Source organism: Lissotriton vulgaris, chromosome 3_1, assembly GCF_964263255.1.
Source record: "Lissotriton vulgaris chromosome 3_1, aLisVul1.2, whole genome shotgun sequence".
NCBI lineage: Eukaryota > Metazoa > Chordata > Amphibia > Caudata > Salamandridae > Lissotriton > Lissotriton vulgaris.
In genome coordinates, this window is record NC_141689.1 from 1,061,462,031 (window position 1) to 1,061,487,521 (window position 25,491).

Sequence of the window (25,491 nt, forward strand, 5' to 3'; positions counted from 1 at the left end):
CTAATCTCTTTGCCAACATCTTAGAATAAACCTTGCTATCTGAATTCATCAATGTGATGGGTCTATAGGATCCAGGAAGGGTTGCGGGCTTCCCTTTTTTAGCAATAACAATTAAATCTGCCCCACGCCAAGAATCTGGCGATAGCCCTCCATGTTGTACATATACCATAACTTCAAACATATAAATCAGCAAACAATCACGAAATACTTTATAAAATTCAACCGGAATTTGATCAGGTCCGGCTGCCTTTCCTGATGGTAGGCTATTTAATGCAGCTATAAATTCCTCCAGACCTAGGGTAGAGTCTAGCATTTCACCTTCTTCTTTTGTAACCGAGGATGAACGCACACCTCCAAGATAATTCCTAACTTCCTCTATGTCCTCTGCGTTACCCTGTGTATACAATTTTTCATAAAATCCTCTAAAAACCTCTCTTATCTCATCTGAGCCTGTAACAGTGACACCCATTGGATCTAATATCTCTTTTATTTCTGTATCCGCCCTTTGCTGTCTAACTTTAACCGCAAGTATATGGCCCACCTTCTCACTACATTCATATAGCTCTTCTTTCTTAGCCAAATATTTTTCAGCAGACCTTTTCGAGAGACTTTCTACCGCATCCGCCTTTAGTGCTACTATTGTTAATAATATATTCTCCAAACTGGACTTAGATCTTACTGCAGCAACTAGTTTTCCTTCTTCTATGATCAGCTTTTGCTGGAAAGTTTCATACCTTAATCTCTCTTTCTTGCGTCTAGTCAACACATAGCTTAGTGTTTCTCCTCTAATGCCTGCTTTAAAACAATCCCATGTTTGCCCAACTGAGGCTGTTCCGTGATTGATCTCCCAAAATAACCTAATCCACTCTTCCATATGTTTCCTATATTCAAGGTCTTGCAGCAGACTCCTCTCAAACGTCCATGTGGACCTCTTTCTCTGCACTTGCGCAACCTTAACTGATAACAACAATGGACTATGGTCAGATATAGTTCTTGGTTGCTTCTCAATCTGAGTCTCCAAAACCAAGGACCTAGATACTAAAAAGTAATCTAGTCTCACCAACACCTGATGAGGTGCCGAAAAAAAGGTGCTACCATCTACCAATGGGTGTTGCATTATCCAGGGATCTGCCAGAAGATTATTTTTAACCATATTAGTAATGGCCCTGTTTACTTTTTTCTTTCTACCATTATATACTGCGCCTGTACTCATAAATGAGCTTGCGGGGTCATGCATGTTAAAATCGCCACAGCAGATTATTGGTTCGGGCCACTGTGCCATTTCTATATCTAAAAACTCCCAAATTTCTGAATCGTCCTCAGTAGAACCATATATATTTACTAATGTGACATTGAGCCCTTTAACATTTAGTTCCGTCATAACCCATCTTCCCCAGCGGTCCTCTTTCTTTCTCTTAACAGTCACTTCTCTACTTCTCCCCAGGATAACAACTCCTCTTGTCCTAGATCCCTGCCTGCTAGCTGCAAGTACGTCAAAGCCCAATTGGTTCATTAAATAGATCTGCTTTTCCTCTATATGCGTTTCTTGTAAACATGCTAAATCTACTTGCAGATTTCTTAGGTATGCCGCTACATTTGTTCTCTTCCTTGGATCATTCAAGCCACATACATTTAAGGAAACAATCTTACATGACATTTTATACAAAAAAAAGAGCCAACTCTTCCTAACCCAGCTATCTCTTTTGGCTTCTCCCCCCGTCCTTCATTATTCCTCCCTCCTGCTTTACCCAAAAACTTAAACAACAAACAAAATGCATAGTCAATGTGTGCTAATTGCCCTATCAAAATCATACGCTTCAACTGTTTTTTACTTTCCCTTCCCCCCGCCTCCCCTGACTATCCCCCCTTCCCCCCCCCTACAGGCAAATAGGTCAATAGTGACCTATATGTGGACGCTTCCTGGTTGAGTTAGTCGCACCCCTCTCCCATCTCCTGAAATGTGCCTCCCCCTTTCTCCAACAAAGAACCTTTATCCCTCAGTGTCCCTCTTTCTTCGCCCTTTCCAAATCCTGAATAAACTCCTGCACTTTCACTTCTGATATAAACATCCTGACCTTGCCCTTCGTAACCACTTTCAACCTGGCAGGGAATAGCAGATATGCTTCTGATCCAAGAGCCTGAAACTCCGAAATCAGTCTTCTGAGCCTCCACCTCCTCTCTACTGTCACGTGACAAAAATCAGGTCTCGTAAAAAATGTAACACCCTCCGCCGACCTTTTGCTATCTGGTCTGGCTTTCTGAATGAGCTCCTCTCGGAGTAGGAAGTTCCCAACATACACCAAAATTGCTCGAGGGAGTGGAGGTTTCGACCCTCCTTCAGCTCCGTATACCTTCCGCTGAACAAAGGGGAATCTATGTGCTCTCTGTATCTCTGCCTCCCACTGCCACTGGGACTCAGGGAATGCCCCCCTTAATAACTTGATCACAAAACCCCTTGGATCTTGCCCTTCAAGCCCTTCTGCCACTCCCAAAATACGAACATTGTTCCGCCTTTGGCGATTTTCAAAATCCTCCATCTTCCATAGAATGTCATCCGCTTTCTTCTCTTGTTGTACTTTAAATTCACTAAAACTACGAAAGTCATCCTCCATCTTGCCTGTTCTCTCCTCGACCTCGGAGACTCTCCCTGCCAAGCCTTCATATAATTTGTTAGTTTTTCTGAGCGTCGTTTGGATTCTCCTAAAATCTTGCCTTGTTTTCCGACTTGTAGATCTTGCTTCTGATTGTATTTGTTTCAGCATATTAAACACTCTTCCAAATGCATCTCCCTGATTCAAACCTGCTTCCGACTCTTCTTGGTACGTCTGCGATGTAGCTGAATAGTCCCAGTCCAGCTTCCTTTCAGCACCCCTTATCGGTGACCTTTCGTGCCTATGCCTCCTTGTCTGTTTCTTTTTTAATGTAGATTCCTTATCAATATCGGTTTCTGAGGAGGTAGAGGCTGTCCATGAATCATCCTCCTCATCGTCTTCATCCTCCTTCTCCGCCTCTTCCTCCTCCTCCTCCTCCAGCTCAGAACCCTTCCTCTCATGTTAAGCTGGGTCGGAATCCTCATCGACTGAAAAAAAACGGTCTCCCTCCAATGAGCATAAATCCTCCTTCTCCTTCTCTTTAGGGTGACCAAGTATTGATTTTTCATGCATCAAACTAACTGTGCTTCCCCATGTAGGATTGGGGGGTCTAGCCATTAGCTCTGCTTCAACCTGCATGATCGCCTGCATCATATCGTCAGCTTTCTCATGGGCACTTGGCCCTTCAGCCTCTTTTAATACTTTCAGCTCTTTGTCATTGTCCGTTTCATCAGCCTCCATTTTTTTGCCTTCCAGCAACCCCCTCTGAGGCAACTCCCTTTCATCTCCCCTTTCAGCATCTGTATTTGCCCCAGCCCCAGCCCTCTGTCCCGTATTCCCAGCTATTACCTTGCTGCTGTCGTCCTGGCCGTGACTCACAGAAGACTCCGCTGTAGGTTGCTTAGCAACTACTGACTCGGCGTCTCTCACGTTCTGTGCTCCTGCTTCTGCCGCAGCTGTTGCGTCCTCGAGGACGTTCCTTTGCCTTATACTGGGATCGGACACTTGTTCTGTAACGCTGGTTGCATCCGGGCTCTTGCTGGTTGATCCGCTGTCTGTACAACCAGGGCGGGTGAAAGTTTCAGGTAGGGTGGGTTGTCTAAGAGGGGTTGCTTTGCTTTTAGTTTTGAGGGTCGCCGCCTTCTCGTTTGTTTTGGTGCGCTCGTCCCCCAGCGGTTTTCCTTTCATGTCCGTTTTCTTCTTAATGGGTGGCACAAACACTTTCCTTATCGCTCCTGGGTTCTTGGCTGGTACCTGTAATTTCATTGTGGCGGGTGTCTCCGATGCAGCGAGATTTGAGTTGTTCAATTCCGTCTCGATGTCTTCCTTACTTTTCTTTTTGTCGATCTTTGTAGGTTTTGGTGGCATTTTATCTGGAATCGTACTGCTCCAGCCTTTTAGGCCTAACGCTACAATGTTTGCCGAATGCTTGGTTAGATTAGTTTTCAAAACTCCAAGTTTCCACTTTAGGCTCCTTGCCCACCTGCCGACTTCAGCTGCCACTGCGTCTCCGAGATCTCTGAGATAGCTGGCATTTGTCGGCGCTGCTTTTTGAAAAAGAACGATTTCCAGCATCACAGCATCCCGACCTTGTATTTCCAGCAAAAGTCTGTAATATTCCTTTCAATTTTAACTGGGGGAAGTCTAGCGCTCCGTTAAGCCAACTTCATCAAACCAGATGGGAGAGAGGTTCTAGTGCGACTGTTCACCTCAACCCACCCGCGGCCATCTTGCCTCCCGCCATCCAAGAGGATGGACACTTTGCAATGATGCACATTTAGAGTTCAAATGTTGGTTGCCTAATGAATTACCAAATTCATATCTGATATTTTTAATGCCAAAATTCGGAGAAGATGTCAACATGAATTACTGAGTATATTTTGGATATTTTCACTGCAAATGAATTCAGACACATCATTCGGCCTATTGGGAAGATGTCAATATGAATTCAGAAGTTTATCTTGGATATCCTTAATGCAAATGTTTTTAGAAACATAATTCGGCATCTTGAGAATTACTGTTTGAATTATTGATTCTTTGATATTGCATTCGGAAAATTGTGTTCAAAAGAAGGTGCTGATATATTTGATCTTTGTATTATATACAATGTTAATGAGGCTGTTCATTTGTGAAAATGTAAATAGATTTTTTGAATAGTTTGTTGTAGATATTTTGAACACAGATTTGTTTTTTTTAACAATCTTATTGACTGTATTTTTTTGCCCGCTGTCAACTCATGATCAAAATTGAAATCACTGTGTATGGTGAAATTCAATAGAATCTGGAGACAGCAAAAAGGCAAACTGAATATGGTATGCATTGTAAAATTATGTTGTGTTCTTAAAACATTAAAATTATATGTAATAACAGGATTTCTTTCTTCTCTTTTACAGGCCCTACTACTAAAATTTAAAATATTTTAAATTTACAATGCAAAAAAAGAAGTGAAAAGAAATTTCAATCAGTTTTTATATCTACTTCAAAACAGGTAAGATTAAGTCACCCATGCACTGCTACAATCACCTGTGCACTACCCATATGGTCCTCTAACCACCGAATCACTACTGATTCACTCCTCCAATTACCCAGGTAGTACACATGAACTCCAGCAATCTCCCAGTCACTTCCCATGCACTCCTCCAATCACCCATCTAGCACCATTTACTTATCCAATCACTCCCCCAATACTCAAGCACTTATAAATTGACCACACACTCTCTTTGCGGTACTCTAATCATCCAGTCACTATATATGTACTCATGCAATGACCCAGGCACTAACACATGCACTGCTACAAACAACTGTGTACTTCCCATGCAGTCCTCCAACCACCTAGATACTGCTCATGCACTCCTCCAATTACTCAGGTCATACCCATGCACTCCAGCAGTCTCCCTGTGAGTCCCCGTACAATCCTCCATGCACTACCCATGCAGATGTCTAACCACCTACACACTTCTGATTCACTCTTCCAATTACTCAAGTACTACCCTTGCAGTAAAAAAAAACACTGTCACTTCCCATGCATTCCTTCAATCACCCATCGAGCACTATGTACTTATCCAATCACTCCGCCAATACCAAAGCACTTATAAATTCTCCATGCACTCTTTTTGCAGTGCGGTTATCATCCATTCACTACCCATGTACTCACTACTTATTCACACCTTCAATTACTCAGGTAGTACGCATGCACTCCAGCAATCCGCCTGTCAGTACCTATGTTCTATTCCAATCATGCATCCAGCACCATGTATTTACCCGATCACTCATCCAAAACACAAGCACTTTAATATCACCATGTACTCACTCTTCTTGCAGCACTGTAATCATGCAGTTGGTACCCAGGTACTCATGCAATAACCTAGCCACTAACTCATGCACAGGTACAATCCTCCAAGCACTACCCATACAGACATCTAACCACTTACATACTACTGATTCACTCCTCCAATTAACCACGTACTACCCACGCAGTCCAGGAATCCCCCTTTCACTTCCCATTCAGTCCTCCAATCATCCACCCAGCACCATGTACTTATCCAATCACTGCGCCAATACTCAAGCACTTAAAAATGTACTATGCACTCTCCTTGCAGCACTGTAATCATCCAGTCACTCCCTGTGTACTCATGCAATGACCTAGGCACTAACACATGCACTGCTACAATCAACTGTGTACTACCCATGCAGTGCTCTAACCTATCTAAATACTGCTGATGCACTCCTCCAATTACTCAGGTAGTACTCATGCACTCCAGCAATCCCCCTGTCACTCCACATGCACTTCACCCAGCTAGTGCCATTTACTTATTTAATCACTCCGCCAATACCAAGCACTTATGAATTCACCATACATTCTCTTTGCAGTACTCGAATCATCCTGTCAGTACCTATGTACCCGTGTACTCATGCAATGACCCTGAAACTAACACATGCAGTGTACAATTACATGTGCACTACCAATGTAGCCCTCTAACCACCTGCACACTGCTCATTCACACCTTCATTTTCCCAGGTAGTACCCATGCAGTCCAGCAATCACACTGTTACTTCCCGTGCACGCTTCCAGTTACCCAGCCAGTACCATGTACTAATCCCATCACTCTGTCAATATGCAAGCACTGTTCATTCACACTCTTTCAATTACTCAACCACTAATACTAATACAATCACCCACGTATTATCCATCCACTCATGCAATAACTCACGAATTACAGATACACTTGTACAATCATGTAGGCAGTACTCATGCACTTATACAATTACCATGCGCTATCCAGGCACACTTTTAGTCAATCATGCTCAACACATATACTCCAGCAATCATGCAGACATTAGCATGCAGTTATTTCTCTTTTTAAACTAGAAAATGTAGCTCAGATTTTTTTATTCTAATTTTTGGGGGTGTTTTTTTAAACTATTTTGTAAATTTTTGGGGTGTTTTTGGAAAACAGAAAAAAGCAACAGGCTAAAGTCTTAACTTTTGGAATTCTAAAATCATTCCAATAAAAAATTAAAATTAGTGATCGTTCCTTGCTACAGAACAAACGCAAAAACCACAGTTGATGGACAGAATGCAGAACAATGTCATACATTCACCCAGTACAGAGATCTGGGCCTAAATCCATCGTTTTATTGCACTCCACACCACCCCAGTTCAGACATGGCCATATGCAAATCAGTCTGACCCTGTGCCTCATGGGAACAGTCCAGCCCGAACTACCAAGCCATGCCTTCCCTGGACCGGAAACAAGCTTCCGAGGGCTTGTTTCTGGCATTCCAGCCGTCTTCAGCCCGGCTTGCTTGAATCCAGTGGTGTGGAGAGCATGGGACTCACGTCTGAGCATACCCATCCCACTCGGGGTGACAAATGCAAAAACCACAGTTGATGGACAGAATGCAGAACAATGTCATACATTCACCCCAGTACAGAGATCTGGGACTAAATCCATCGTTTTTTGCACTCCACACCACCCCAGTTCAGACATGGCCATATGCAAATCAGTCTGACCCTGTGCCTCATGGGAACAGTCCAGCCTGAACAGCCAAGCCATGCCTTCCCTGGACTGGAAACAAGCTTCCGAGGACCCGTTTCTGGCATTCCAGCCGTCTTCAGCCCGGCTTGCTTGAATCCAGTGGTGTGGAGAGCATGGGACTCACGTCTGAGCATACCCATCCCACTCGGGGTGACAAATGCAAAAACCACAGTTGATGGACAGAATGCAGAACAATGTCATACATTCACCCCAGTACAGATATCTGGGCCTAAATCCATCGTTTTTTTGCACTCCACACCACCCCAGTTCAGACATGGCCATATGCAAATCAGTTTGACCCTGTGCCTCATGGGAACAGTCCAGCCTGAACAGCCAAGCCATGCCTTCCCTGGCGCGGAAACAAGCTTCCGAGGACGGGTTTCTGGCATTCCAGCCGTCTTCAGTCCGGCTTGCTTGAATCCAGTGGTGTGGAGAGCATGGGACTCACGTCTGAGCAAACCCATCCCACTCGGGGTGACAAATGCAAAAACCACTGTTGAACTGTGGTTTTTGCAGAACAAACAGCATCCACAGATTGTTCACCACACCATAGGATGGTGTTGCATTTTATGCATAGCTGTTTTAAGTTTCCAAACTCTGAGCGTATGTCCATCCCTCAAGATGATGTACTTGACACTCCTGAAGTGCTGGGACCAGCTCCCTGGTCACCTTGGTGCATATTTTGTTGTGCACGTTGCATCTGCTCCCGTGTAAATGTCTGGGGTGGATTGTCTGGAGGTGCTTGTACATGTTCGATGTGCCACAAGAGTATTTTTTGTCAGTACCTCTAGACAAAATCGGTGGGCAGAGAGTACAACTGACCTTGCTTGCGGTGACTCTCTTTTCACCATCTTGGATGGTGAAAAATTTCCAGACAATGGATTGTGGTCTCTTTTCGGGAGGTGGGTCTTCTATCTCTTCTTCATCAGAAGTATGTTCTTGCTGAGGATTGAAAGAAGCCATTCCAAATCTTTCCAATAAACATCCAAAACATTTACAGAGTTGCTGCAAAAACACAACAGGTGTCTCTCCTGTGAAGCTGAAGAGAGAATTACTGAAATGGGTGGGATCCTTCAACTGTTAGAATGGGAAACCTTAGGAACAAATCAAATCCTCTCTTTTAAAGTCAGATAGGAGTCGCGCAACCAGCGCACCCGAAGCAAATTCGCGAAAATATATTTACAATAATATACGTTTAGTACAAGTACCAATATATTATTTTTATAAATGGTTAAGATAATCTCTTGCCCTCATGTATACATTAAAGTTATATACATGTAGTTAAAGCGCTAGGTGGCGCGCCACTATGATGGTTGCGCGTTAGTGAGGCTCTCGCCTGTCCGGGCGATGAAATCTTCATAAACTCCATCCTGCCTGTATATAATGCCTTGCAAATCACCAGCTGTGAGTGAGAAACGTTCAGCGACATAGCGGTGAGGTTTCAGGAGCACCGGCATTCCAAGCGTCCTGGAAAATCGACTGGCAACACCCGCGCCGGGGACGGGAGGCGGAGCCCAATACTCCCGGCCGGCAGAAACAATCTACCTGAGCCCGTGGTTACACATGTGGGCTTGGGCCTTATCTCCGGCTGCGGCAGGATCGGAGTGGTGAGAGGGGGCGCCGGAGCACGGACGAAGGCTTATACAGGCAATCTGGCCTCACGTGAGAGGTGAGCTGCAGAAAGAGGGAGGCACGATAATCCAGCAACTTTGCACTGCGAGCGCACAGCCCATCTGATAGCCCGGGAGAGAAGGCCGCTGAGCGCTCATGCTCGAGATCTGGTGCGAAGACTCGGAAGCGCAGATGACGGGGGGCGCAATAGCAATAAATAAACCCATCATATGTGCGCTGAAAATATCAAGAGAACCCGGTGAATATTGAGGTGGAAGACACTGCGAGATCTATGTGAGCTCGAGCGGTCGCTTCATTTGCACCACAGGTAACCTTCCTGCCATTTTGTATGCCCAGTGGGAGACATTGAGCCAAATGGAGAGTGGCCCCAGGAACTGAATGGGTGGCTGTATACCCCTGCACGATACCACAGCTGGGAGGGGCGCAGGTAGTTTTCCATAGTGGGCCCCTGCTCGGTGCCTGCCGACTGAACACCAGCACTGAACCTGCATTAAGAACAGCAGTAACGGCCATTTTAAAGCACCGGACATAGCGAAGGCAGCCGCTCCTGATTGCTTCCACTGCGGCAGACGATATCTCCTCTGGGCCTTTAGGAGCAGACACATGCCAGGGACATAGAGAACACTACACCCCTGAGGCGCCACTGAGACATCCACCCACGTTCCTGGCTCCGGTCACGCTCCCGGCAGTCCACTTAGCCGCGGTGGGAGATACATCCCCGGCCATAGCCCCTAGCACAGATCACCATGGGGCGCTCAGATGCTAAGCAAATGAAAATACCGTTAGAAACAAGGAAAATGCCCAGAAACGGTGCAGCGGAGCAAATGGACACAGAGGCGGCAGAGAATCAAGAGGAGGATTGGAAGGCCCTTCTCCTCAGCATGAAGCACAGCCTGACGTCCATAGATGCCAAAAAGGACACAATGAACTCAAGACTAGACTCGGTTGTGCACAAACTGGACCAACATGATCAGAGACTTAAGGAGGCGGAAACTGGAATCTCAAGGATGGGGCTAATACCGCCAAGGACCAAGTCTCCCAAATGGACAAACTCCTTAACATCCTTAACATAATAGCGGACAAAAATTAGGATTTAGAAGCTCGCTCACGCGGGAACAATATAAGAATCCTTGGCCTGGCGGAGTCGACCATCACAGGGCTTATGGAGGACTTCATTGAAAAACTGGTCACTGACCTCTTTGAAAGAGAAGCCTTCCCCACGCACCTGACAGTGGAGAGGGCCCATAGATCCCTAACTACACGCCCACCCCCAGGAGCGCCTCCGCGACCTGTGATCGCTCACTTCCTAAATTATTGGGATCCGGATACTGTCATGCGCCTGGCCAGAGAAAAGCAACATGTCCCATACGAAAACACCACGCTGTTGTTCTTTCCGGACTTCACTCAAAATGTGCAAGAAGCCAGGCGCAAATACACAACAGTCAAAAAGAAATTGCAAACGCTAGAAATCCCATATGCAATGCTGTACCCGGTTAAGCTACGGATTACCCACCTGGGGAAACAACATTTCTTCCAGACCCCCCAGCAAGTGGAAGACTACATCAGGCATCACTGAAGAGCGGCCTCCAAGGAGGCGGAGGCCTGACAACGCTTCGGGTCCCAATCTCCGCTTTCCAACCCGAAATGAGGACTGAAATAGCTCTTGCTGTGGGTCCAGCCTGAACACGCCGAACCGCTGCTCGTGGATCCTCACTCTCTAGGTAATGACTTCACATGCCATCACAAACTCTGCAGGATCGCCCGGACACTCCCCTCGATCGCGATAACTGTTTGCCTGCCGTTGGACAGGTGACAGGTGGGTGGAAAACGTGGGGATGAGGAGGCACGAAGCGAGCCCTTGGCGCCTTCTCATAGAGGGTGAGTCCCTGATAGTACTTTCACTTAAAGTTACGTAAGTTGGTTACTGTTCATGCCACTACACCTAAAAAGTTACGGGAGGGTTACGATGCTAGACAAGTTGGGGTTGTCTATGTGGGAGGGGGGAGGGACCATAGCGTGACCAAATGGAACCAACTGCACTCTAGACTCACAATCAATCTAAAGTTGTCTAGGGAATTACAGGGAGGAGGGACATGGGGACGTGACTCAATGAGCCAATGAATTGAACTTACTAACCTGGAATGTCTGTGGATTGAATAATCCAAGGAAGAGAAGGCAGATACTAGGGTATCTAGATAGACAACACATCTGTATTGTCCTATTACAAGAGACACACCTACACCTAGGATCTTCCCCCCCATTTGCCTCGAAATGGGCATCACATCGCTGCTTCTCATCTTACTCAAGTTATTCAAGGGGGGTTGCCATTCTCATTAGAAGAGGAGTAAAATTTGGAACTGGGGGGATCAGAGACTTACTCCTAGGGACGGTATTGTCTCATGTGGGGCAGGTTAGCAAATAAAGATTTATTAATTGCAAACTATTACGGCCCCAACACTGATGACCCGCACTTTCTTCTCCTGCTCTGGGGTAAGATACAATCCATAGGCTCCACGTACATAGTCTGGGGGGGGAGACTTCAACACAGTAATATGCCCTCAGAATGACAGGTCACACACAACCCATCTACACTATACCACCACACAAGGGGTACTGAAAGATATACTAGACACAAACGACCTTCTTGACTCCTGGCGATACAAGCATTCTACACTGAGAGAAGGCACACGCGTCTCGGAAGTACACTCCTCGTGCTCCCAGTTGAACTACCTGATCGTGTCCGTGGGCACACTGGCTGGGCAATGTTACACATTTGGCCCGCACACTTTCAACCCACTCCCCTGTGAAGTGCACTATGCAAACCCCTTACATTAACTGGCCCTTGAACCACCTACACCTACTCGATTCAGTTTTTAATGAAGAGATTGTGCAGGAGATTTAATGCTTTTTTGAGAAGAACGTTACGCCTGAGATCAATCTAACCACAGTATGGGAAGCATTCAAGGTTACAATGCGGGGATTCTGTATTTTCAAAGGGGGAGGCATCCTCAGGGATATCCAACGAGAATTAAACACTCTGGAGCGGGACATTAAAACACTAGAGAGGGACCTTGCAAACGATGTGGGGACAAACACGACCAGAGCCAAGCTTAGGGACAAAATGACAGAATATGAAAATGACACTGAACGAGAGATCAAATTCAGGGGAAAATACCATAGGGCTACGACATACGGGGAAAGAGGCCGTCCAGGTAAGGTTTTGGCAAACGCGGTTTGCCCACCCAAATTCTCCAACTACGTTGCAGAGATTTAAGACTCACAGTGTGAGACAAACAGAAATTTGCCTGGTCAACTGCAGACGTTTTGTAGAATACTACAAGTCCCTATACACCTCCCAGAGGGAACTTTGACTAGACCTCCCACAATACTATGAAGACACGGCCCTGGCCTGGTTGGGGGACATGCAGCAAATGTTTTTGAGTCTAAACTTGGAAGTAAATGAAATAAAGGAGGCAGTGATGGGGATGAAATCGGGACATGCTCCGGGGTCGGATGGTCTGTCCATCGAATTTTACAAGACATATCCAACATTTCTTGCCCCTATATTGAAGGATGTATGTTATGAAGCACTGGAGGAAGGGAGTCTTCCTAGAACCACGATGGAAGCCCAAATGGTGTCTCTGCTTAAGCCAGATACGTCTCCATTGCTTTGTGACTCCTACCACCCCCTCTCTTTACTAAACTCTGACACTAAAATCCTCGCGAAGGTCTTCTCCAATAGACTTAGCCTCCTGATGGAACGCTTGGTGTTGCCAGATCAAGTGGGCTTCATTCCGAACAGATCCACTACACATAACCTACGAACACTCATGGCTGTTATGCAGGAAATAGACCCGAATAGCTCAGCAGTGATAGTTCTCTTAGGCGCTGCCAAAGCGTTTGATTCTGTTGAGTGGGACTTCCTCATCGGCACCCTGAGCTCCCTGAGCTACATGGGAATGCCCCAACTCTTTCTGAATTGGGTAAAACTGACATTCACTAATCCGACAGCCACGGTGCTGCTCAATGGTGCCCGCTCACATAGTTTTAACATCTCAAGGGGTACCAGGCAGGGCTGTCCCCTGTCCCCCATTTTTTTGCCCTAGCAATCGACCCCCTAGCAGCAAAAATAAGACAACATCACCAAGAACGGGCAATAGTATACCCATCCCGCCAGCTCCTCATTTCCCTACACGCAGATGATATGACTTTATAAAAAAAAAAAAGGTCCATCTTAATCTGGTCCTTTGCAAAATTAGTATATTCGAAGCCATTTCAGGGAACCAAAAAATTGTGGGCCAAGTCAGCGAAATTCCGGCTCACAGAAAAAAACATAGCTTATCCCTTGGACTACCCCATAGTTTGGAAATCTGAGGACATTAAATATTTAGGCATACATATTTCCCGTAATAATGATGTTCTCAAGCACACAAATTATGGACTTGCTATAGACAAGATCACTGACAATATTCATAAATGGATACGCCTACCCCTATTGATGGCTGGACGCATCTCCCTGATAAAAATGGTTATTTTGCCAAAACTGCTTTCTCTTCCTGAACATTCCCTACCACCCGGGGGAATTTTTTTAATACACTAAATACGCAACTCAAATGTCTCATATGGGGGGGCAAACAAGTGCGTTTGCGACTGAGCACACTAATGCTACCATACAAGCATCGAGGGTTTGAAGTACCTAACTTCGAGTACTACTATCATTGTGCCCAAGCACATTTTGCCTCCTACTGGTTTCACCCCTCCCCCTTCATGCCACATCTTGCAGTGGAAGATGGTTATATGGCCCTGGTTGCCCCCTCTGGTTACCTGTTTACGGAGGTAAAGGAACGTGGTAAGGACCCACCTACAGTGGACTGCACCAATTTAGCCTGGCGCAGAATTGCCCATAAATTGAAGGCCCCAATGATGTACTCCCCCAGACTTCCGCTTCCCCACAGTCCCCTGCTACAGGTCGCTAGTGAAGGAATATGCAAACCATTGTTAGAAACACTTCATTATGCCACATGGGGGGAACTATATGTGGGAGGGGTGTTTCGATCTAGGGAGCAATTCTTCGGGACACATCCTCCTTCCACCATGGACCTATTTGTGTACATCGGAATCCGGCAGAGTATTAAGGCTGCTACCCCGGCTTTCCCCGCAGAACCTTCCACGCTGCCCCCTTATACTATTGCAGTCTGAGACCCCCAAACACGTCACTTCTTTACTATACCGGCATACGCAGGAGGTGACCCCCACACAACCTCTGTTAGCCCAAGCAGACTGGGACGAGGACCTTGAGACCCCTCTGTCAGATGAACAATGGGAGTTTAGCTGTAGACTGTCACTTATTCACTATAAATTCCTCCATCGATTATACCATACTCCTGTCTAATTACATAAATTTCACTTGAAGGAAGATGATACATGCGCTACATGTGGTGGGACGGGAGCGGACTTTATGCACTTGGCGTGGCGGTGCCCGCAGGATGGGAAATACTGGGAACAGGTGTTTGAGGGCCTCTCTGAAAATGCTGATGATACAGATACACCCATCTCCCCATATTGCTCTGCTCGGTTGTATTCAAGATATTGCCACAGCTCACAAAAAATTCCTAGCCTTAAGTCTTCTTCTTGCCAAACGCCAAGTAGCTTGCCGATGGGGTAGGGGCCGGGCCCCCAAATTCAGAGACTGGATACAGGACTTATCTACCTGGCAAGGCCATTGCAGTGCTATGCTGAACTCTTGCCTCTGAAATCAAGACCAAAATATATCTGGGGACCCCTGACCACATACCTCTTGGAGCATGCCACAGGGGGAGACCAGGAGAAAATGGGAGGAGATGCTGAGGCTTTATGTGCAGGAAGGCGTCACTTCCTGCACATAAACAATCACCTCTGGAGCGCAGGCACCCTTTCAACCTGGTGTAACGGTGCCTGTGCTGGTGCTAGGCAGCTTTTTTAGCACCAGGGCTAGGGGAAACCTAAGGGGCGCCATTTGTTCATAAATATGGTGCCTCCCTGCATTTAAAAAATGTTGGAGCTCAGCGTTACCAATTCTGGAGTAACATGTCATTCCGACATTTTCTTGTACACATCCCGCAAAGGTCTCCCTTGAAAAACTCCAATATTGCCAGTCTATTTAAAGTAAGAATTTGAAAAAAGTAAAAAGAAAAGTATCTCAGGAGAGGATGGCAGTTGTATTACAGATGGTCCCCCCATACAACAAAAGAGGTGTGGGATTCCTTGGTTTAATGAATGAGGTCCTGCAGGCTGTTGATTCCAAATTACTCCCTCACAGCGTAACTACTTCATTGATTAACAAGGAAGGATATCTCTGATCCGAGCCCTGGTCGAAAGATTGCCAAAAGTCATTCCTAGTGCTTAATGTTCATCCCCAGCCATGAGCATGCCAGATTATGGTAAAGGGCCTGCTTGACGGAGATAATTTACACTTTTGAGTAAGTTTACACTTTTTAGTAAATTTACTACTTTTTGGTATCCATTTACTCTTGTAGTACTCTTGTAGTAAATGTGGCACATGCACATGGCAAGCCACTAGTACTATAACACCCTCCCACAAAAAAGAATGGAGGTAGACTCTTAAAATAAAACCCCATAGAAAATAATGGTAAATTAAATTATTTAAAATAGATAAAAATATAAGTAATATTAATCATGTCAAATATATATATATATAAAAATAGCATGTATGTATTGATTATTTGCAAAACATTTAATAACCTATATTAAATATTTGTTATATTTATTATTTAATCATAAAATATTTATTAACCTATATTAAAAATACCCGCTAACGTTGCATACCTAATTCTAAGTACCATTATTAGTCCTGCTTCCTTCTAAATAACAAATTGGGATGTATCTGTGTAACGGCCGGATTCTCGGACCAGATAGGATCAGCTCCTCAGAGCACCTCCAACCCAGCCGGAACGTAATCACCTCCCTCCTCAGGACGTATTTACAATAGGTATATATGCCTTGTACCTAAGGATGGGGAATTAGCAATATACATGCATAGGTTTTCTACAATATCACACTCACACCAGTTAGTCTCGCGGCAACTTAGGCCCAGACTAGTCTACCCTAGGGCAGTTCTGATTAGCTACCATTACACACTGATCAAAGTCAGTGCCCGCCCGACAAGCCGCAATCCTGCGGGTCTAGACACCAGTCTCCTCCCTGGTGTTCTCTCACTTACATCCCGAGCCGCAATCCTGCGGATCTAGACACCAGTATCCTCTCTGGTGTTCTCATTACTTACATCCCAAGCCACAATCCTGCGGGTATCGGCAACAGTTTCCCGCCTGGTGTTCTCATTAACGCCGCTTACCAACGACGATCACTTTCCTATGAATACCCTTGGAAGGAATCTTTCATTGGCTACTAGGGATATGATACTACAATATTATAGATCACACAACAGTTTACCGAATTAGATGATGTACAATCTATTCTCCACATCAAGGAGCCCCTCTCTCCCTCATTGCTCAGTCACTTCTTACCTGACCGGGAATTACATCCGTTCATGAAAACAATGCCTGACTAGAAGAACAGGTTACCCTGATTGAACAAGAATACGAGGCACATGCTGGTTCACTAAGAACTGAGGTACTTTATTACAATGATCATAAAAACACAATACTATACTATAACATATATCCTGCAAAGGAAAGTGAAAGGTTAGAATGTGCACACTATAAGACATAGACTGACGTCACCTTATTAATGTGAAGTCTGGATTCAGCAGTCATCTAGGTTCCCTTCTCGTCTGTGCCTTGGCTCGTCTTAAAGTCACACTTCTGCAGTCACAAGTACACGTCTGCACCGCTATGCTCTGTCTTCTCTGCTTCCCTCCAAGTCACTGGAACCTTCCTTTCATTAGCTGCTTTCTCTCTGGCTGTTCTGCGCTACTCCTCTCTCTCCTCTCAATCACGGACCATCTTCACTTCTCGGCTTCGATCTTATAACTCAGTTTCAGCCACTCTGGTATTCGTTCTCTTGACTAACTGCTTCATTCGGAATGCTCTGATCTTATAGGTCAAAGCTCGCCAGCTGCTCCAACTAAAATAACTTCAATCTTTCTCAGAGAGTATCAGCTTCTTGGTCTTTCTCGGACTTCAAGATGGCGACTGTCTGCCTGGAAATAATTAATGGCATTGATGCTAACGGCTAGCTGCCGCCTACAGACTGACTGCTTCACTACCTCATGCTTTCACTAATATGGAAGTTTGTTCCTTCATGGAAAGTTACGGCCAGTAACCTGCCGCCCACCAAATTCTTGTACCCCCCGTACCAAGGACACGTTCCCAGCCGGCCGGCCTGATGTTGTGTCTTCGGAGTGGAGAAAAATACAGTCTTTCGATAAGGGCCAGCCTGAGCCGGTTCTCTCCAAGCGAACAACACCTCGTAACTAAAACATTACATTTGACCTAAAAGCATCTCAAGCTGCCGGGACAGAAAGGAAGATGGAGCCTCTCCCGTTTGAGGCCAACAAGGCTCGAAATAAGCATAACTCCATAGAAGGTATACTAATACTCTTGCAAAAGGACAGATTATCACTAGTACTAATGAATCTATCCCCTAACATAAATTTATAAGCCCTGATCTAAGGAAAAGGGTACGAAAATTCATTACTATGCCTTGTGAATAGGCCCTGTCTATGAGTCTAATCCTTGCACTAGAATGATAATAGACTGGAGTCACTTCCAATCATCTTCCCTCAAAGGAGGGCCGAAAAAGTCGGTCAGAACACTTCACCCTTGACTTTAGTCTATTAATCATTCGTTATACGGAACTTACATCTGTGGAAGAATAATAGGAAACAAAACTAACTGATCTGTTCCTTGTGCCGAATCTACAGTATTGGAGTAGGGAAGGAATGCACTGAATGAAGCAGCAAATAGCCACTAAAATACTAATAGCAATCACAATACCCCCTAATATCTGTCGTAGGGAATGTAAGTCAGGTAACCAATTGAAGAGCCAGTCAAACCAGCCCTGGTCAATGTGTTTTCTAACCTCTTCAGTCAAGTCATGAAGTTTGTCAATATGAGCCTGAATGGATTTAGTATGATCAGACAAGTTAAAACAGCAAAGACCTTCAAAATCAGAACAATCATGTCCATGTTTAAGTAAAAGATAAATCAATAGCCGCACAATTTTGCAAAATAGCTCTACGTTCACCCTGGGCATCTAATAACATATCAGATAAAATTGCAGAAGTATGATTGATTGACTTGACCATCCAGCAGGCCATTTTCCCGATGGATTTGGCGTTATAGACAGCCAATGCTGGGACACTGATAATCGAAATAGCTAAACTAAGGTATTCAGACTTGGAATAGAGATGTAAGGAAGAATCACAATCCTCATGTAACATCATAGCATCACAAACTACATGGGAATAGGTATTAGGATGTGAAGAAAACATTAATAAACTCTGTCTAGTGATGGCACATGGGCCTCCAGAAATATTTGCAGGAATATAGGGCCAAGAAGTGTTGCCACAGGAGAAGAGCCAACCAGAAGGTAACAACATTGAACGATAATGGCTAGGGGCAACTACTATACTCTTACAGGTCATATTATTTTTAACAGAAGTACATGACTTTGGAGGTCTCCGGGTGCACAAAGTTCGTTCATGAGCTGAAAAAGAAGTTGCTGCCTTAAGCTTCAACCGTACACATTCAGTAATTGCATTAGGATCGCAAGTAAGAAAGAAACACAGATCACCCTGGGTGATATTATATGTAGTGATTTGGGAATGAATCGGGCGTTGAATCTGAAAGTATAGTACATAAAGGACAGTACTCATGCGCGGCAAAATCACCAAGAATTACATTGGGTCGGGCATTTGATATATTAAAAATATGCGTTAAGGTTTCTAACGAAGCGGGGACAGCAACCAAACAGGTCGCTAGAATGTCAGTCACTGAACGCATCGGTGTCAAGCAAAAATGTGGAGAATTGGTAACTCGCTTAGCTAAAGTAGTCCAAAAGTTAGATGATGAATCCCACGCAGCAAAGGAACGCGGTACTCGGGTTCTCGAATCAACCAAAGTCTGTGGGTTCCCTTCTCTCCCGACGTAAGAGGCCAAAAGGAGTCCAACGCCGGCACATCCCGCAGCAACAGTCCAGAGAATGATCTGAAAGAAAATCAAATACAGGCATTATTCATTCTCGCAGATAACATTTATTAGCCGGGACAGCTTCCCAGCTATCTTTCCCTGGTCTCATTACTAGAATGGTGTTATCATGACCGGTTGCAATGATTTCAGCCTGTTCAGAGGGATTTTTAGGCGATTGCACCCATATTCTCGCTCCCGGATTATCCGTAGAGCCAAATCCTTTTTGTCCTCGCACAGTTAGCAACGTTGGAGCAGTGCCTTTCTGAATCTCACCACTGAAAACAGGCATAATTAGCAATTGAGCAACTCGGTCAGTCTTTTGAATCGATAAATCAACCTCACTGCTGTTTAGCAGGAGAACCTTAATCTCTCCCTGATAATCGCTGTCAATGACTCCTCCGAGTACTTGAATGCCTTTTAAGGCCAGGCCCGATCTAGGGGCGATCAGTCCAAAATTTCCAGTTGGTATACAGACACCAACACCAGTTTCAATGATGACTCGATCTCTACTCTTAATCACAGTGTCATTCATGGCATGCAGGTCCAAGCCTGCGGAACCTGGGGTTGCTCTGCATGGAGCCAGGGCTCCGGGGGAAATTTCCCAGTACATTACAGTGTTACCAATGGAATTGGGTTTTGCATCAACAGTTGGGGGAAACAAACGCATTAAAGGAGATTCAGCATTCAAAAAGGGACGATTGTTCAAAATTAACAGTGCTTGAAACAAATCTCTCCAATTCTTATATTTATTGTCAGTCAATTTTCGCAACTGTTCTTTTAGCAAACCATTCATTCTTTCAATAAGGCCTGATGCCTGTGGATAATATGGTATATGAAACACCCATTCAATGTTATTTTCCACACAAAATTCCTGTACCAATCTTCCACGAAAGTGGGATGCATTGTCAGATTGAATTTGAAATAGAACACCATAATAGAGCATAATCCATTCCAATGTTTTAATGGTATTCACCTGGGTAGCTTGTTTACCAGGAAAGGCCACTAAAAGGCCACTGTAGGTATCGACAATTGTACAAACATATTGGCAATTTTTACTCATAGGGAGTGGACCAATATAATCAATCTGCCAAATTTGAGCGGGCAATTTTCCTCGATGTAAATGACCTTTAACAATTTGTGGTACTTTTCGTTGTCTAGAATGTTGACAGATGGGACAATGCAAAATGGTATCTTTAATGAAATCTAAAGGAATATAAATTCCTCGATTGGCGGCCCACCTGCTAGTGGCTCTCTCTCCAAAATGTCCTGCTTTCTGGTGGGCCCATTTCGCCATTCCCGCCAAATCAGAATCTTGCATGTCCACCACTGCCTCAGCAATTTTAGATTTCTCATCTGCAATGTTATGAAAGAATTTGTCAAGGGAGTCTGTCGGGGTATGAGCATCCACATGAAAGATTGTCACAGTACTCTGTGGGAGCATTTCCCAAATTTCTTGCCATAATTCTTTTCCCCACAGTTCTTTTGAATGCAATTCCCAATTATGAGAATGCCAAGTTGGTAACCAAACCGCCAGTCCATTAGCAGTGGACCAGGAATCGGTAAAAATATGACATGTGCCAGGCAGTTCCTGTTTCAAAACTTGGTAAACTGCATATAATTCAGCGAATTGACTACTCTTTCCCTCACCGGTTGTACTCAGCAACTTTTGTGTGATCGGATTATAGGACACTGCCTTCCAATGCCGTTTCTCTCCTATGAACCTTGCTGAACCATCAGTAAACCACACATGTTTTCTGTCCTCCACGGACAAATCATCAAATGGCTTACCCCACTTAACAGGAGATTCCTGTACTACAGGTACGGAGCAATCACTTCCAGTCTCAATCGATGGTGCCTGCGCCACTTGCTCATGTAAAGATGCTACACCTCTCGGTCCCACACATGCCCTATCTTGAATGTACCACTTCCATTTAATCACACTTGCTTCTTGAGCATGTCCAATTCGATGAGTTTTCGGCGAACTTAAAACCCACTGCATAATAGGAATTTCAGGTCTCAAAATCACATCATGACCCAAAGTCAATTGCTCGGTATCCACCAGAGCCCAATAACACGCAAGCAACTGTTTCTCAAAGGGTGTATAACGCTCACTAGCCTCAGGTAACTTTTTGGTCCAAAAACCTAATGGTACTTTTTGTCTACCTTGTTTTTGCCACAAACTCCAATTTGCATAAAGACCTTGCACGGACACATTCAAATCCACATCACCCTCGCACACAGGCCACAGATCCAAAGCATACTGAATCGCTTCTTTTGCCAAATTGAACGCATTTTACTGTGGTTCGCCCCATTCAAACACATTCTTTTTGCGAGTGACTCGATATAAAGGGGCCAGTATCTGACTCAAATGTGGAATATGCTGACGCCAAAAGCCAAACAGGCCAACAAAGCTCTGGGCTTCCTTCCTGTTCCTTGGGACTGCAAAATCTAAGACTTTTTGTTTAACCTGTGGGATCACCTCTCTGTGACCTTCATGCCAATTGATGCCTAAAAACTTTACACTTTGGGATGGACCTTGTAACCTATCGGGATTAATTTCCCAACCTTTCTCACGTAAGCACTCAAGGGTTTGATCTTATTGGGTCTGAACTTGATCTTGTGTTTCACCTTGAATCAAAATGTCGTCAATATAATGACATACCTGAATTTGCGGGTTTACAGTTACTTCGGACAAATGTTCCGCCACCAGCAGGTAACAGATCGTAGGACTATGTACATAGCCTTGGGGAAGACTTCTAAACGTCATTTGACGTCCATTCCATGTAAAACTGAATTGTTCCTGACACTCGGGGGCAATCAGAATTGAAAAGAAAGCGTTAGCAATATCAATGGACGCATACCATGTACCTGGATGCTTTTGGATTCTTTCAATTAAAGTAATAATATCCGGTACTGCAACAGTCAAAAGGGGTGTATGTTTGTTCAGCTCGCAATAATCAACAGTCATGCGCCAAAAATTATCACTCTTGCGCACGGGCCAAACGGGATTATTCCAAGTAGAAGTAACCAGAGTTATGGCTCCTGCATCAATCAAATCCTGGATAGTAGCACTAATCTCTTCATGGCCACCTGGGATACGATATTGCTTCTGAGAAACAACTTTTGTAGCCTGAGGGATATTTATGGGGGGCATTCTTAAACGACCAACCCGTACGGGTCTGGACGATATATAATGTTTAGTTCCAAATTGATAACAGCCGTCATCTAAATGCAAAATCATTCCTTTTAGAATATCAATTCCAATTATGTACTCCAAAAGTGGTACAACTAATACAGAATATTCTTTTCGGGGAATTCTGCCAATTCTCATTTCAAGTGTAGTTTGCACTGCAGGAGTTTCCTTTCCACCTAAACCAGTAATTGTGAAAAATTGGCCTTTGAATTTCTTTGATTTTCCATGAATAAGAGTGGCCTCCGCTCCTGTATCTACCAATGCTCGGGCCCTTTGGATATTACGATGTTTCCAAAAAATTTCAATATTTACATAGGGTCTATTGTCTTTGTGAGCCCACCTGCGTGCTGGAGCTTGACCTATTTCCTAGTCATTTTTACTGCGTTCCGTCAACCAGGACAAATCAGGATAGATGCTCTCATGTTTTTGCTCTCATGTTTTTTGGGTATTAAAACATCATGTTCATATCCATCTCCATTACGAAATGGATTCCTGTCATCTGTATGGTACTGTGAATTACGATCGGAAAGTCTGTGTCGATCCTCCCTTCTCCTCAACTCAGGGGACTGATCCCTTTCATCTCTATATCTGTTGTAGATACGATCATCTCTCCCCCTTTCTTTTTCCCCCTCTCGCCCCCTCTCCTTCTCACCACGAGGGGACACATCACGCTCATACCGCCGTTCACCACGACGATCAAAATCCACACGACGCCTGTCGTCACCACTGTCATCAGAATAACCGCGATCACAATCATTCTTACGCACACGACGGGCACCCTCCTTACGATCCAAACCACGCTTGCGAAACATTTCCCATAAGCGATTATTAGGCTCACCATCAATGTCCTCCTTTTTAACACTGTCATTCAACAGCGCAAGAAACATATCACGTCTAGAGAATTTATAATCTCCAGCAGTACGACCCTCCGGTCGAGACTGTCTCTCAGGTTTAAACCAGTCACCCAACTCACCAAGCTGACGGACAGATTCAAGCACCATAGATAAAGTATTGCCAGTTTGATTGATCAACAACGTCATCATAACCAGGGGACGAACGGATAATGCGATTCCGCACAGAAGATGTCAATAAACCATCCAACAAAATCGCAGTTTTCATCACCTCCTCTTTCAATCGCTGCGCCACATCACGCAAAGTATACCACGGCTTGTCATTCACAGGCCAGTCAGATTCAGTAGGATATTTATGGTTACAGCCATCAGTCGCTAACTGGAGTACACTAATTTGACCAGCACCATTAAAATTTCGAAAATGATCTTGAACAGTAGAATCGGAACTCAAAGAGCAAAATCTCAAGGCATCTCCTGCATCTAACATGATACCTGCAGCGCCCAACTCATTAAGGCGCACCATCCACGTAAGCAAAGCCTCACCAGGCCGTTGTCGAAATCGTTGTAAAATGTCACTAACTTCCTGTTGAGTAAAGTCTTCCAAACTATCCAAAGCAATACCATTAGGATTACCAGGAGCTTGCTGTAATTTGCGTCGAAAAACCGGATGTGCAGAAACCTCCGGACGAGCATCCGAAGAAGCCCGATCCATAGATTTAGAGGACAATCAGGACGAGAAACGCCATTAGAATGGGAAGAGCGACCACGGTCGCCGGAATCATCATCTTTGTCACAAGAAGTAGATTTACAGTCACGTCCGGAGCGAGAAGACTCGCGCCTGTCAGACTCCTCAGCCGAGGAACCAGAATCATTCGAGTCCCAGATATTACCATCCCACTCATCGGGGTTCCAATCCAGTCAGGCTTTTGCCACGACCAGACGCACTTTCCGTTTACAAACACGACCGCGACGATGCCTATATTTGTATTTTGCAATGCGAACAGCAGCCCTTTCGGCAATTGTCTGATAAGTTTCAAGTTTGTCGGCAAGCAATTTATTTTGACATCGCAAAAGAGTATGCGCATTTTGCACTTCAACAAACTTTTCCTCCATATCCACAAACCGTTGCTGTAATTTTACAAATTTCTCATGTACAATCCTGTACGCGGTCAAAATTATCCAACCTCTGGGGCATTGCCATCATCCATAAGAACACCATCAAAATCACGACCATCTCCGATGATAATCTTTCTACCGCTGAACATCTCCACTTTCAGATCCATACCGACCCTAGGACCACACTTAGAGGCACCCTCATCTACAGGCCCCCAGGTACCCGCAGTCAATTCAGCGATGACATCACCAACTTCGTCAGCCCACATGCCCTCGCCTCCGAGAACTACATTCTCTTAGGAGACTTCAACTACCACCTTGAAAACAAACACAACAGCAACACCTCCACCCTTCTGGACAACCTGGACAACCTCGGACTCAAACAACTTGTGGACACCCCCACCCAAGTAGCCGGACACACGCTTGACCCTATCTTCACTTCCAGCAAGCACATCTCCTTTGATCGCACCACAGCTCTCCACTGGACGGACCACAGCTGTGTTCACTTCAGCTACAAAACCACCCTGACCCACAACCGCCCACAACTTATTCCTCAGAGAAACTGGAACAAAACAACCTCCGACCAACTCCTCACATCACTCAACCAAAACCCTCCCACCCGCTCAATAGACCCAAACCAAGCAGCCACCAATCTCAAGCAATGGATCACCCACAGTGCTGACGAATTAGCACCCCTGAAAAAACACCAGATCAAATCAGCCAGCAAAAAGGCTCCCTGGTTCAATGATGACCTTAAAACATCCAAGAAGCTTTGCCGCACCCTGGAGAAAACATGGAGAAAAAACCCAACCACCAACAACATGTCCACCCTCAAGGCAGCCACCCGCAAACACCACCAACTGATTCGATCCGCCAAGAAAGCTGCATTCAAGAATCGTCTCGACAACAACACTCACAACAGCA